General features: G+C 41.1%; 1 long non-coding RNA gene across 1 annotated transcript in view; it reads left to right on the top strand.

The window, feature by feature from the left end:
* Positions 1-13,327, top strand: part of LOC129013021 (uncharacterized) — a 54,996-nt gene extending 41,669 nt beyond the window's left edge. Inside the window, exon 4 of the long non-coding RNA XR_008493749.2 lies at positions 12,273-13,327. This is a non-coding gene — a long non-coding RNA (uncharacterized LOC129013021). The remainder of the gene's footprint in view (positions 1-12,272) is intronic.
* Positions 13,328-14,314: the final 987 nt, after the last annotated feature.

Below are 14,314 nucleotides of genomic sequence, written 5' to 3'. Positions count from 1 at the left end.
GATGGACCCCAGATTTCTTAGTCTCAACGTAATCACTTTTTTTTAAATTTGGAAAACAGTTACCTTGAACTCCACAATGAATGACCACTCATCAATGACATGTTCTTCTTCCCTTATGAATGGCATTTCCTTTGAACAAGTAAATCCATAACTTAGAGGCCATACAAACTATTGACCTGCTGCAAAGTGGAATCTCTGCATTGTTGCTGTCTTCTCATCATAGGACTAGCAAATACTTCCTGACCTCTCATTGTGGGCCACATCATGGGAGGCTTCTACCTGTCCTACTACAGTTACCTGCACAACTCTCCCTATCAATCTCACAGTTCTTATCCTCCCAATTTGGTATTGTCATTGGTGATTTGCAGTTGGGGAAACTGAGTCTCAAAGAGATGAGATGCATTTTCTAGGGACTCACAGGTTGTGGATGCCAGCTCCAGGTTTTGATTTGTCTCTGTGCTAACGCCTATGCTCATGACCAGTGCCTCTTTCATAATCTTATTATTTTATTTTATTTTATTTTGACACAGGGCGTCACCCTGTCACCCAGGCTGGAATGCAGCAGAGTGATCATAGCTCCCTGCAGCCTCAAACTCCTGGGATCAAGGATGTTCCTGCCTCAGCCTCTTGAGTAGCTGGGACTATAGGTGTGTGCCACCACACCTGGCTGATAATCTTTTTAGAATTTATTTTTCTTTTGGTCTCTGTAATTTTATTTTCCTTTGTTTATTTATAAGGTACACTGCTTTGAGGTTTAAAACAATTCGCTGGCACAGTGGCTCACGCCTGTAATCCCAGCACTTTGGGAGGCCGAGGCAGTTGGATCGCGAGGTCAGGAGTTCGAGACCATCCTGGCTAACACAGTGAAACACCGTCTCTGCTAAAAATACAAAAAAAATTAGCTGGGCTTGGTGGCGGGCGCCTGTAGTCCCGGCTACTTGGGAGGCTGAGGCAGGAGAACAGCATGAACCCAGGAGGTGGAGCTTGCAGTGAGCCAAGATGGCGCCACTGCACTCCAGCCTGGGTGACACAGAGAGACTCCATCTCACAAAAAATAAATAAATAAATAAAATAAATAAAGTGTCCACATTTAGGGTACTGAATATCCTGTGTCTTCATCTAGGTGGTGGTCACATAAGTGTGCTTATATATAAAAACTCATCAACCTGTGTGCTGAAGGTTAATGAGCTTTATGGAGGTATATCCTACATGAATACAATAATTTAAAACTACAGAAATGGAAATTTAAAAATAAACAACCAAAGACAAAACAAAGCAAAAGAACAAAACAATGAAATCAGAATCACAGGATCGTAGAACATCTGCACAGAAAGAGACCCACAGAAACTTGTTTCCTTTGTTCTGACACTTCTTTTACACTGCACTGTCATGGCTTGTCTATGAGTGCTCTGGTCATCTCGCCAGACCATGAGCTCACCATGGGCAGAACCTGGCACATTTTGTCCTTTGACACAGGCTTGCAGGGTGATTAAAAGATTTTTCTGCTGTGATACATTTTATTTGCACAAGTTATCTGGTATGAGTCAAAAAACCTAATTGTATTGACAAACAGGCCCTTGGCAAAGATGTTTATTGCACACCTTAAATTTGCAAGGTTATCTCTTCTCATCTTACTGAGCTCTCACCTTAATCTTCCTGATCATCTCCTTCTTACCCCGTTAAGTGCCCACTCACCTAAAACACACTGGATAATGATGTTTATTACCCAACAATGAAAATATTGTTATTTATGGTTATATTCAGGATGTCATCAAATATGAATGCTCACATTTGGTGAGGGGCTTTCAACTGATTGTTTATGTAAATGAAAGCGTTCGCTCATCATCACATCCATTTTGGGAAGAAACAATCAGCCAGGCGGGTTGTTTCTCTCTATAATATCTTTTTAGTATTCAGTTCACTGAAAACCAATCTGCAACAAAAGAAAAAAAAACTACAAATTTAAGGTTAAATGTAAACCTATAGCAAATGTTAGCATGCCCTGGAATGACACAGGCAGAAGCTCAATTGCAATTCCTCTTCACTGGGAAACTTAGAATGGGCCTCCAATCTGGATGCAGTTTCCAATAGAGAACTAGCTTTTCCATCCCAGTTTCTCCCACTTAGCATGAAGTGGACAAGGCCATTATGCAGTGGATGTAACCACCCCAGCCCTGGAATTGGGCCATCTATATGATCTCAAGTTTGTCACATTTACAAGCAAGTCTTAGTTAACCTATCTGTTGTATTAGTCTGTTCTCACACTGCTAATAAAGACATACCTGAGACTAGTTTATGAATAAAAGAGGTTTAATGGACTCACATTTCCACATGGCTGGGGAGGCCTCACAATCATGGTGGAAAGCAAGGAGGAGCAAGTCACATCTTACATGGATGGCAGCAGCCAAAGAGAAAGAGAGTGTGTAGGAGAACTCTCCTTTATGAAACCATCAGATCTTGTGAGACTAATTCACCATCACAAGAACAGCATGGGAAGGACCCATCCCATGATTCAATTACCTCCCACTGGGTCCCTCCCATGAAACATGGGAACTGTGGGAGCTACAATTCAGGATGAGATTTGGGTGGGGACATAGCCAAACCATATCATCTGTGAATAGATGCTTAGATGGACTGTAAGTGAAAACTCTAAGCATGTGTCCATAACAACCATCTCAGTGGATAGACTCCATTGTACTGTTAGGAAGGAGGGAAAATGTTCTGTCTCCAACATTTATGGTAACTAATACTGAGGCTCTAAGTTACAATAAAAAGTAAAAGGAGCCCATTGTACTATTCTCTAAAGGGGATACACACTTCTTTTCTAAAGAACCAGATAGTAAATGTTGACTCTGTGGGCCACTTAGTCTCTGCATTCCAAGTGTGTCTGTGCAGCAATAAAACTTCATTTGCAAGACATATTTGATCTGTGGACCATAATTTGTTGACGAGTGGTCTAAAGCATCCTTACTTGAAGTATTGTCTACAGATCGTTAGTACTGCAAGATATTATTTGCAAAAAAAAAAAAAAAGAAAAGTCTCTACACAAATAAGTTGGGAAATACTTCATAGCTTGTCCCTCTAGGGTATTCACATAGTGCACATGATCCTTCTAAATCTGCTGCAAAGAAACGATTGAAAACAGAATTTTTCCAAACTTCTTTGACCTTCCTTTGCACCCAGCCCCTGTGCCTGCCCATAGGACTCTTGCTTTGGGGAATGCAGCTCTGAGCATGTTTTTGTCATCGGGCCCTGAGATGCTAAAAAAAGAAAGACTCTAAACCATTTTGCTAACCTTCTGTGATCCATCTTATGGGGGGTAGGATTGAGGTCTGGGGAGGCTAACAGATCCGGCAGGTAAGGCAGTAAACCCCTGATTGGTGACTTACTTTGTCCTAATGGTCTGAAGATCGCCAAGCAGCAGCCTTGCGACACAATGGAAAGACCACTTTGAGAAGAATAAAGAGACCTGAGTCTTCATCTTCATGTTGCCCTTGGTTGGCTTTGTGGTTCTGGAAAGCTGCTTCATCTTTCTGAGTTTCACCTGCAAAATCATTTTCCCCATCTGAAAAAGAAAGACATTTATTTAGAAAATTCCTGAAAGTTTTGCAGTGTTGTTGTTATTGCTTCAAGCCTTCTTTTTTTTCTTGTCTTTAAGGGCAGATTGAATGAATGTAGAGTTAAAATCCCAGGATGAGGAAACTCAGAAAGGAGGATTAGCACTTCTTTTCTTTCTTTCTTTTTTTTTTTTTTTTTTTTTTTGAGACAAAGTCTCAGTCTGTCATCCAGGCTGTAGCGCAGTGGCATGATCTAGGCTTACTGCAACCTCCATCTCCTGGATTCAAGCGATTCTCCCACCCCAGCCTCCCAAGTAGCTGGGAGGATTACAAGACCATGCCACCACGCCCGGCTAATTTTTGTATTTTTAGTACAGATGGGGTTTCACCATGTTGGCCAGACCTCAAGTGATCCACCCACCTCAGTCTCACAAAGTGCAGAGATTGCAGGTATGAGCCACTGCACCCGGCCGGATTAGCACTTCTTTAACCATGCACTTGACTTTCTGACTTTCAATTTTGTGTAAACAAAGCTGACCAGATTTTGGCTTCCCGAGTCAGAATCACGAGGGTCAAAGCCCCAAGGGAAAGACAAATACAGCAGCAGCAGCAGCAGCAGCAGCACACACTCACAAAGACAGACGGTAGACTTGCCGTCAGGAGCACAAGTCCTGAGCTGAACCAGGGTTCCTCATTCATTCCTCATGGGAACTTGCACAAATGACCCACTTTTTTTCTTCTGGCCTCAGTCCCCCAATGTATCACTAGAGAGTGGTACTTTATAAACTGTTGTAATAAGCAAAGAATAGTTTTATTAATATCATAACTGCTACCATCACTGTGGCTACTCTACACCAAGTATAAGAGGTGAAAGAAAATTGTGTGGTGAATATTAAAACACTTCATAGAGCTGGAAGGGCTATTGAGAAATCAGCGATCCACTTCCTAGCACTGCCTATTGTTGTACAGCCTCCTCCCCTGCAAAATGGGAGGGCTTTAAAGCCCCTTTAACTCAGAGACATTTAGAGAGACTGATTTGTAATGTCTCAGACACTGTTAAATGTTTTTGACATATCATTATATTTATTCTACTAAGATGATGATAGTACTAAAGGGACAAGCCTCACATAGGAACAGGGAGACAACCTCGATTTCTGTAGGAAAAAAAAAATTATGTTACAAATGGCAGGGCAATCTCTCTCATGGAGGGATAGGAAGAAATTGGCCTTGAATCCAAAAGTTTGTATGGATGTTTAAAAGAAAATACATGACTTTGCTTTCTTGAAAATTTATCCAATTGAATTTCCTTTTAAATGAGAACTGAATGATTCCTTCTTTTTAGCTAGACCTGGGCTTCATAAATACCATCTCTGCACAGTATATTACGCACATCATTTATTCAGCAGATATCATAATATATTCAGGGCTGCTCTTAGGAAGAGAAATTTCAATATTAGATAAAAATAGTGAGATGGCGACGGTAACAGTGTTTGTCTGGTACACAGGGTAAATAGGATTGTTAGCAATTGCTAAAGGCTTCCGGAAAAGATAGGGAAACAAAGATAGCTCGTGCCAGATTCTGAGCCGAGCAGTTGCAGAGGTTCAAGGAAGCTTGATTACCTTCTGCCACCGCGTACTTCTAAGCAGGCCCAGAGATGAGTTCCTCCTTTCCTATATTTTCTTGTAAGAATCGTTGAATGTTATCCTAATTAGAAATCTGCTCAGATTTGGAAACAGGCTGGAGTTGTCTTCTCTCCCTAACCCTCCATCCTCCCACCTCTCTGTGTGTGTGTGTCTCTCTCTCTCACACACACACACACACACAGACACACACACACATACACACACACACAAGATAATGTCCACTGTCCACAAAGAGTCAGAGTCTTGTCTGAGCCTGTCACCAGACTGGCTTGACACAGGCTCTGGGCCTCTCTGAACATGAGTTCCTGGACCTGCATGGGCAGCGATTGGACTGATGAATCTCTCCAAGCCTCTCTGCCCACGTCCTCTACATTCAAAGTGCTGGCCTGTAATGAACACTAACAATGCCTGGGCCTGGTTCTGTGTTTTATACGTATCAACACATTTAACTCACATAACACCCAGGGAGATATGTAGCATTAGTCTCTTCACTTGGTGAGGAATCTCTCCACTTGACAGATGAGGAAACAGGTGGGGTACCAAGAATTTAAGGAATTCATCCAAGGTCACATCCAGGAAGTGGCCAAGCCAGAATTCCAACCTAAGCCACGTGGTTTCAAAAGCACAAAGCAGAAAGCCTAGTACAGAGCCCAGCCTCAAAGGCACAGAGCTGCAGTGAATGCCCCTCTGGTAGACACTCCAGAGCAGTGGCTCCTGTATGTCCACTCATGTGTGCGTAAACATTCATGAATGTACCCGACACTCTGCTTGGCACACGCAGAACTGAGACTTGCGGAAGTTTGCTAGTGTCATCAGAGCCAACCCAGGGTTGGTCTGAGGGAGACTGTCCCGGGGAAGAAAGAACTGCAATTTAGAAGAAGAAGTCAGTGCAGCAGAGGAGGCCCTGCAGATCCCAGACAGCGGGGAGGCAGCCTAGGGCTAAAGGAGTCGAGGGGCTCCCAGTGAAATATACATTCACAATGTGAAGGATGGGTCAGACATGGAAATGGGAAAGGCAAGCCAGGTGGATACACAGGACAGAGAAGTGCAAAGTGAGAGGTGGGCCGGCTCTCACAACAATGGGGCTGGGTTCAGGGCTATTTTGTGTGAGGGAAGGGAGGCAAGAAGGCTGTAATAGCAAACTTGAACTATTTTTTTGATTGTTTTGTTTTTAACAAAGCTGAATGCCAGTGAAGCATTTGCAGGGGCTTTGGAAAGTCTGGATGAGTTTTTGCACAAGGGTTCTTGGGCAACCTTGTAGATGCCTGGCAAGGTTGCAGCAGAGCCTGTAATTCTCACACTTCCCAAATCCTCCCAAAAGCCTATACAACAGTAGACCATGCATTTCTTTATTACTTTCTACACAGAGACCACCTGGATCCTTATCTAAGAACACAGACTTGAAGTTACTACAATTAACCGACCTCCCATTCATTCTTCTCATTTTTTTTTCTGAGGCTACGGATAAGATGCTTACATAGATACACTAGAATTTCATGGTTCCATTTCTTTCCTTTTTGCTTTTACACGTGAGGCCCACGGGGCCCACTGCACAGGAGGAGCCCGGGGATGTGTGGGAACCATTAGTGCTCTGTGGGACCAGAGCTTGCTCTAGCAGGCATTGTTTTTGCCTCATTAAGAACTTTCTTGTTTCTTCACCCACCAGTAATAGTTGTTTGTTGTTGTTTTCTCAAGCATTCCGACAGTTTCAAAACCAGGAAGAATGACTCAATCCTAGTGGGGGCTCAGTTTAATTCTCTGAATGAACAGAATGAAATTACATATGTAGGAAGATTTTTTAATCTTTCTTTATCTACTCTGTTCACCCACCTTAAGAACCAAACTCCAAACTGAAGTACAGCAGGTGATGTGTGTCTTTCTCTCACTTTCACCTCCTAGAGAGTCAGCTCCTCTAGCAAGGGCCTCCATGTACACGCTCCCACTTAGTCCCCGTTATTTCTTCAGGGTCAGCTTCCTTATTTCCTTTGACGGTTGAGAAAGTTGAAGTTTAGAGTCATTACATAGCACTAGAAACATAAAGTGGTTTAAAAAATATAAACAAAAACGCACCTGATTCTAAAGTTTGTGTTCTTTCCACCACATTCAGTTTGCTTCCCCTAAATGAAAAAATGTAGGAAGCTTCAAGTTCAGTCTCACTATCTGTAAAATGAGATAGTGAAAATTACTCAAAAACTAATTGGAAGTATTGAATTATTCCTGGCTTATACATTGTAGGGGATAAGGTAGGTAAATTCAGTGCTAGTTGAATTTTGTGTTAGGCTGTTCTTGTACTGCTATAAAGAAATACCTGAGACTGGGTAATTTATAAAGAAAAGAGGTATAATTGGCTCAAGTTTCCCCAGGCTGTACAGGAAGCATGGCTGGGAAGCCTCAGGAAACTTACAATCATGGTAGAAGGTGAAGAAGCAGGCATATTTTACATGGCTGAAGAAGGAGAAAGAGAGAGAAGGGGGAAGGTGCTACACATTTTTAAACAACCAGATCTCCCGAGAACTCACTCACTATCGCAACAACAGCAAGGGGGAAATCCACCCCCATGATCCAAGCACCTCCCACCAGGCCCCTCCTCCAACAATGGGGATTACAATTCCACACGAGATTTGGTGGGCACAAATCCAAACAATATCAAATTTCAATCTGGATCTTTTAAAGGAAGAATCGAAAGAACGCTCTACTGTGTTGCTGAGTGGATAAGGGAAACAGAAGTGGGAGAATTCAAATGGCTTGTTCAATTTCATATGGCTCATTACTTGGCCCTTTAATTCTAAATCCAGCTTGTGGGGTTTAGCCAATGGATTGCTTGGAAAGAACAATTGGACTAGATCCTCTGATTTCTCTTCTTCTGTCTCATCTACTGATTTAATTTCTTCTTCTTTCCCTTTCCATTTCTATCAGTATAGAATGGAGAAAACAAACAAATATAGGTTTGGATTTTTCTCCTCTTTTTTGCTCTGTGAGTCTGCAAAAGTTCTCTTGAACTCTCTGAGACTGATTTCTTCCTACATAAAAGGAAGGAATTGGTCTAAACTATTTCAAGATTTTAAATCTTAATGTTTCCCTTTCTCTCCCTTGCCACATTCACCTCCTCTTCTTGGGATCTAGTCTCCGGAAACTCGAAGATTATAAGCAGAAAACTAGCCTGATACACTTAGCATATGCAAATGCTGTGCCGGAGAGACCACCAAAGCTTGGATTCCTCCTTCTGACTCTCCAGAGATATTTAGGGCCAAGCCTTTCAGCCAGGGCAGAAGGATTCTAAGTGTCTAACCATCTCGAGTACATAAAACTTAACTAGCATTCTGCTCCAAGCAGTTCGACCCATCAAAACACCCCTGGGGTGAGCTGTGATTCCTGAGAGCCCATCCTCCCTCAAGACAACAGAAAGTGCTTCCTCTTGTGCCTCTCAGGAGTGCCATGTCCATTGCTCCACCTTACCAAGAACAAGCAAAGCCTAAGAACAGGATTTGCAAATAAGGGAGGGGGAATGGAGGCCTAGGGAAAGTGGAAAGAAAGTTAAGAAAGGAAGATGGAAGATGCAGGGGCTGGAGGATAGGAACTGAGGACTGAGCAGCAAGCAGGAAGAAAGAGAAGGGAGGCAGGGAACCCAGCAGAGGGACAGGCAGACAATAAGCCCGAGGCAGGAGCAAAAGGGAAAAGCCCGTGGTGCTGGTTTGAGGTACTGCACCTTGTTTGAATTCCAAAATTTATCATTTCTACTAAATGTAACTGGAACTTACTGTACATTTACCAGACAAGCCACTGTACTTTGCAGTATCCTTGAGAGATGGAGGTGGACAGAGGGACTGTTACTTTTTGCCATCATGAGGAGGACACGGACTCTCAGACAAGATAATCCTCCTGAAGCTACTTGAGAGTGAAGTGCAGACCTAGGGCCCTGGATTCTACAGTCCAGAACCACCAGCTGGCCTGGACTTCCAACCTCCAAATTCAGACCTGTTCTCACCCAGCTCAGGCGCATAGCCAAACTCAAAGGCATGAAAATCAATTAGAAGACGTGAGAGAAGATGGTTCTCAGTCTGAACCAGACACACCAATGAATGGACTTGGAGGCCAGGCCAGGTCCCAAATGCCTCCCACCCCCTGATATTTCTTTTGTATATTACAGGCCAGCAAAATTAACGTCTGCTTGAAAATCACACAGAAGAGGCTGGTGTCACTGCAACTCTAGCAATGAATGCACTTAGCAATTCTGTAATTTATCATTTGACCACAAATATATGGCTAGCAGGAGGGAACAAATGCTGGGGACTAGACACAGTTAAATCAGAACAAGCGTCCATCCTTCAGAAGCTTACCACGTGGTAAAAGACTTAATGTATGTGTTCAAGTATCTTTTTTTTTTTTTTTCTGAGACATGGTCTCACTCTCTCACTCTCTCACCCATACTGGACTGTAATGGCTTGATCTCGGCTCACCGCAACCTCAGCTTCCCAGGCTCAAGTGAATCTCCTGCCTCAGCCTCCTGAGTAGCTCAGATTACAGGCACACGCCACCACTCCTGGCAAATTTTTATATTTTTAGTAGAGATGGGGTTTCACCATGTTTGCCAGGCTGGTCTTGAACTCCTGACTTCAAATGGCCCACCTGCCTTGGCCTCACAAAGTGCTGGAATTACAGACATGAGCCACTGCTCCCAGCTGGTTCAAATATCTCTTTAAAAAGATTTTTAAAAAGGAATGAGAAAGGAAAGTCTGTGTGGTTTGGTTAATGAAGCATAAGTTTCAGTGCTGGCCTGGCATCTTTAACAGATTAGCTTTGAAGTCAAATCAGCCTTGTAGATCCTCAGTTTTCTCATCTATAAAATGGAGCAAGCAAGAGTCATGACACTCAGATGCTGTGCAGACTCCAGGTGATCCTGCCGTATACTCGATATGCCTGGCATATCATCAGGGGTCCCACACATGCACAAGTTTCCCTTTCATTCCAAACAGGGAATGTTTTTTCCAGTTTTAAGTTGATGCTATTTCTTCATCTGCATTTTTTTTTCTCTTCCATTCTTAATAAGTTGAGTAAGAGGGACAGTGAACTGGAAAGGGAAAACATGTGAAAATGCCGAGAATTCTGAAAATACATCTTTCCAAATTGTGCAGCTTGGTGTTGGCAAGATGACAAGGGCCCCGGAAACCGGGTGCAAACACAGCACAGCAAAATCACGCAGCTTGCGTGTGCAATATATGTATGTTACATGCCAACTGCTGAACAAGTGCTTTTAAACAAATGACAAATATGATATGATGCTCTGAAGATCAGGCCAAGTGAATGAAAGGGTTTTCAAGATTCAGATGTGGACACGAGGTTCCTCTCATTCCCGCCCACCAGCCCTTGCCAAGCCTGAGACCCCAACATAACACTCCTTTTGCCTCAACCTCTCTATCTGCGGCACCACACACATGCACACACCATCAAGCAATCACAACTCCATCCCTCGTGTTAAGCCTGTAGGCTGTAGAATATCGGACAGCACGTTATTTTCCCAATCAACTTACAAACTTAACTAATAATTTAATTCGCCACATGACAAATCCACTAGCTCATGCCGAAAGCAACTTAAACAGAATGGTCATAAAATTCCCTTCTACGCCTTTGCTTGATGCCATCGTTAAAAAAGAGAAGGGATGACAAAGTGAAAGGGAAAGTGCAGTGATTCTTTTATGTGAAGATTACATTTAAAAATAACCTACTAACCGTCTGCACTTTTCGGGGGCCTGACGTCTCAAAACGCATTTAGATTGATGCAGGCTGGGGCTGAAGTTCTCGTGCTGAGTAAACAGTCAAGTGTTCTTAATAGGAATTGCAGTTTCTCGACATCTGTTAGGGAAAAGGGAATGGCGAAACAACAATTTAGAGTGAGATTGGTTTTGTTAAATGCATTTAAATTCCAAGATTAGTGGTGTTCTTTCTTTTTCAATTAGCATTTACTTGTAGAAAGGTTACAGATGAAAGGGCTGGGGAAGAGATCGGGTAGATTTTTTTCCTTACTGAGAGGACACTCCAAAGCATAGTAAAGCTAAAATAGGAAGAGAACGTAAGACTTAAAGGAACTTAAAACTGATGCCAAATTGAGATTGCAAATCTTGAAGGGAAAGCATTTAAAATAAAATAAAATAAAAATAAAGTGAAGTTCAGTCTGGATTTGATGATCCTGTCCTCTGGGCAGAAAAATCATAAATTGCTTTGAGAAAATACAGGGATTTCTATTTTCCAAGCCAGTTACTAAGCAAAATTTGTGTTATTTCTCAAATATATGCCATGGTTCTGTGTGAGTGTGTAAAGAGCTGTAACTAGCTCACTTTTTTTTTTTTTTTTTGATAGAAACATAAACAGAGACGAAAAATGTAGGGAATGTTTCACCTGTTTTACTGCCATTAAATAAATCTCATCTGCTACCAAGCTGTTTTGGGTGACATTTGCTAAATAAATACATTTTGTAGGAGACTTGAACACTGAAGCTCAGAGACATGCAACCAATGTTCTCAGATGAATCCTGTTTGCTTCTCAGTGCCTATACCCTTACCCCAGGGGGAGAGTGAAGTGGTAAATTCAGGTTTATGTTTTCACATTGGTATTTTATTTTCAAACTTACACAGCTACAACAAAAAGTACATGCTTTTGTTACTAGCGTTTTTTTGTAATTCTCTCTCTCTTTCTGCTCCCTAACCCAATTTTCCCTTCTCCCTCACTACCTTCCTCCCTCCCTCCACAAATATCTTTATTGCATTTTTTTTTTAACTGGGGAGTATTCACTATTTCTTTACACTTCTATATGGATTTCACTTTTAAAAAATCTATCAGCATGTATATTTTGTGCATGTCTGAAACCTTTAAAATATTGTTCGATCTTCATGATTATTTAAAAATATGTATATTGACTATTTGCTTAAGGTAAAGCCATTGCTGCCATTTCCAATTAAAAAACTAATAAATGTATTTTAAAAGAATGTCTGCCAAGACTGTTCTCTGACAAAGTATCTCTGTGGATATTTAAATGGCACCAAGATGGATGACTCTTTCTGATTATTTCTCTTGTAGGGTCTCAGTGATTTTGCAGAAATCATAATTGAAGAAAACGATGGAAAGGAAGCTTTGAATATGGAGTGTTGTTATTGCACTGACTGGACAACCAGATGGAGCTATTCCCAGTGCGCAGCACACAGATAGAGAATCTATTCAACAATAACTAAAGAGGTATACAGTTCTAGAACATTCTGCAACCAGACTTCAGGCACCAGGAGGCCTCCGTAGGCAGGATTCCTTGGGCTTGGGCTTCTCAGCTGGCTTCCTTGGAGAAATTTCATATGCTGATTCCTTTCAATTATCTGTCAATTTTCAAAATGCAAATAGAAACATGCAGTCATCACTTTGGTACTCACCAACTGATTTCTTCCAAGCACCCAGACCATAAGTGAATGCAGTTCAATATGTTCTCTTCCTTTTTTTAAGTGGAGTTAATATTACTGAGCAGATTTTGGTCAGCTTCCAGGAACCCAGTGTGTGGAGAGGCAGAATTTTATTTTAGAAGCACAAGTTGGTTTGAAAAATGTGAACTTACCCCAACTCTTTCTTTGTTTCATCTTTCTTACTAGGCGTATTTTATTTTCCTAAAGAAAACATAAATAAAAACAACAAAAAAAATTCTTCATTGATACACACACACACACACACACACACACACACCACGCACAATTGAGGTCAAATTATTTTTACTACTTAGGATGTCTTTAGTTATTTTACATATTTATAACACAGAGAAAAGTAAGAAGAAAAGGAAAAATGGTGTATAATCTTAAGACCAGGAGATAACCAATAATGAATATTTTGCTATAATTTCTTTTCATATTCTATGCATATACATTTTATGCAATTGAGTTCACACTGTTCACACAATTTTGCTTTCTCTATTTTGCCTTCACCTTTATCAATAAGCATTTTCTTTAAATCCTTAAAATTTCTTTATTAACATAACCTAATACATATGCACAAAATGTTACCTAATCATTCACCTGTTTAAGGACATTTTGTAATTTCCAATATTTTTTCCTTTACAATTTCGGGTAATGTTTAAATAAACCAATTTATGGAAAAGAGCTACCTATGTTGGATTGCTTGCTTAGAATGAATTCCTGGAAATAGAATTACTGGGTCAAAGGGTACCAACGTATTTAATGTCCCCAAAGGCATATTGGCAAATTGCCTTCCATACAAATTATACCAATTCCCCCCTGTAACTAGTATATAAAAGTGCCTGTTTCACAGTATCTCCCCTGCGCCAAGATCTTTTAAAATCTCTGCAAATTTGAAAAATGAAAAAACTGGTAACTATTGCCTGGAACAATTTGTTAAAAGATGCACCGAGCAATACATTTATTTTTAAAATTTTTTAACTCACAAAGAAATATAAAAGCTTATACACAGGATGTTTTCTGACCAATAAATGCTAAAAAGCCATAATGTTTCATCATACATAGTGGATTATTTTGTTCGAAAACCTATTACATTTTGCATGCTGCTATAGCAGTCTTTCTAGTCCAGAAAACACTTCACTAAAACAGCAACAATATCAGTTTACTGCATAAGATTGCAGGCAGCTCACACTAGATTCTAAACATGATTGAATGGGCATCTTTAAGAGTGGAATATCCATGACTTATCTTGCCAGGCTTGGTGCTATGCCAGTGGAGAAGGTCGATGGTGCCATTGTTATTTGGGCAGCCATGCCGATTTCAAGGAGGAAAGCTGAAATTGTTTGAAAACCTGGTTTAAGACAGTCTTTTTGAGATTTAGCCCTAGAGAACACTCAACTAAACGACCAAGAGAGGCAGAGTGAAGACTGTTAAAAGGTGCAGAAAAACTGGACAACAAAATGAAAAGACATAGGAAGAACCTTGTCATGCAAATGAACTTACCATAGAGAACCCAGAGGTCACTGAAAAGCACCTTTGTGCTGTAACAGTACAAGGTTCAAAAAGGGAAGATTCAGTCAATAATTGCTGTGTTTGTCTAAATCTGTATTCCCCCAGGCTATTGTGTTTTCCAAGTTAATAAAGTCAATTCTGTTCCTTGAAGTTTTCTGC

Source organism: Pongo pygmaeus, chromosome 15 (assembly GCF_028885625.2).
Source record: "Pongo pygmaeus isolate AG05252 chromosome 15, NHGRI_mPonPyg2-v2.0_pri, whole genome shotgun sequence".
NCBI lineage: Eukaryota > Metazoa > Chordata > Mammalia > Primates > Hominidae > Pongo > Pongo pygmaeus.
This window is presented reverse-complemented; position numbering and strand designations above follow the sequence as displayed.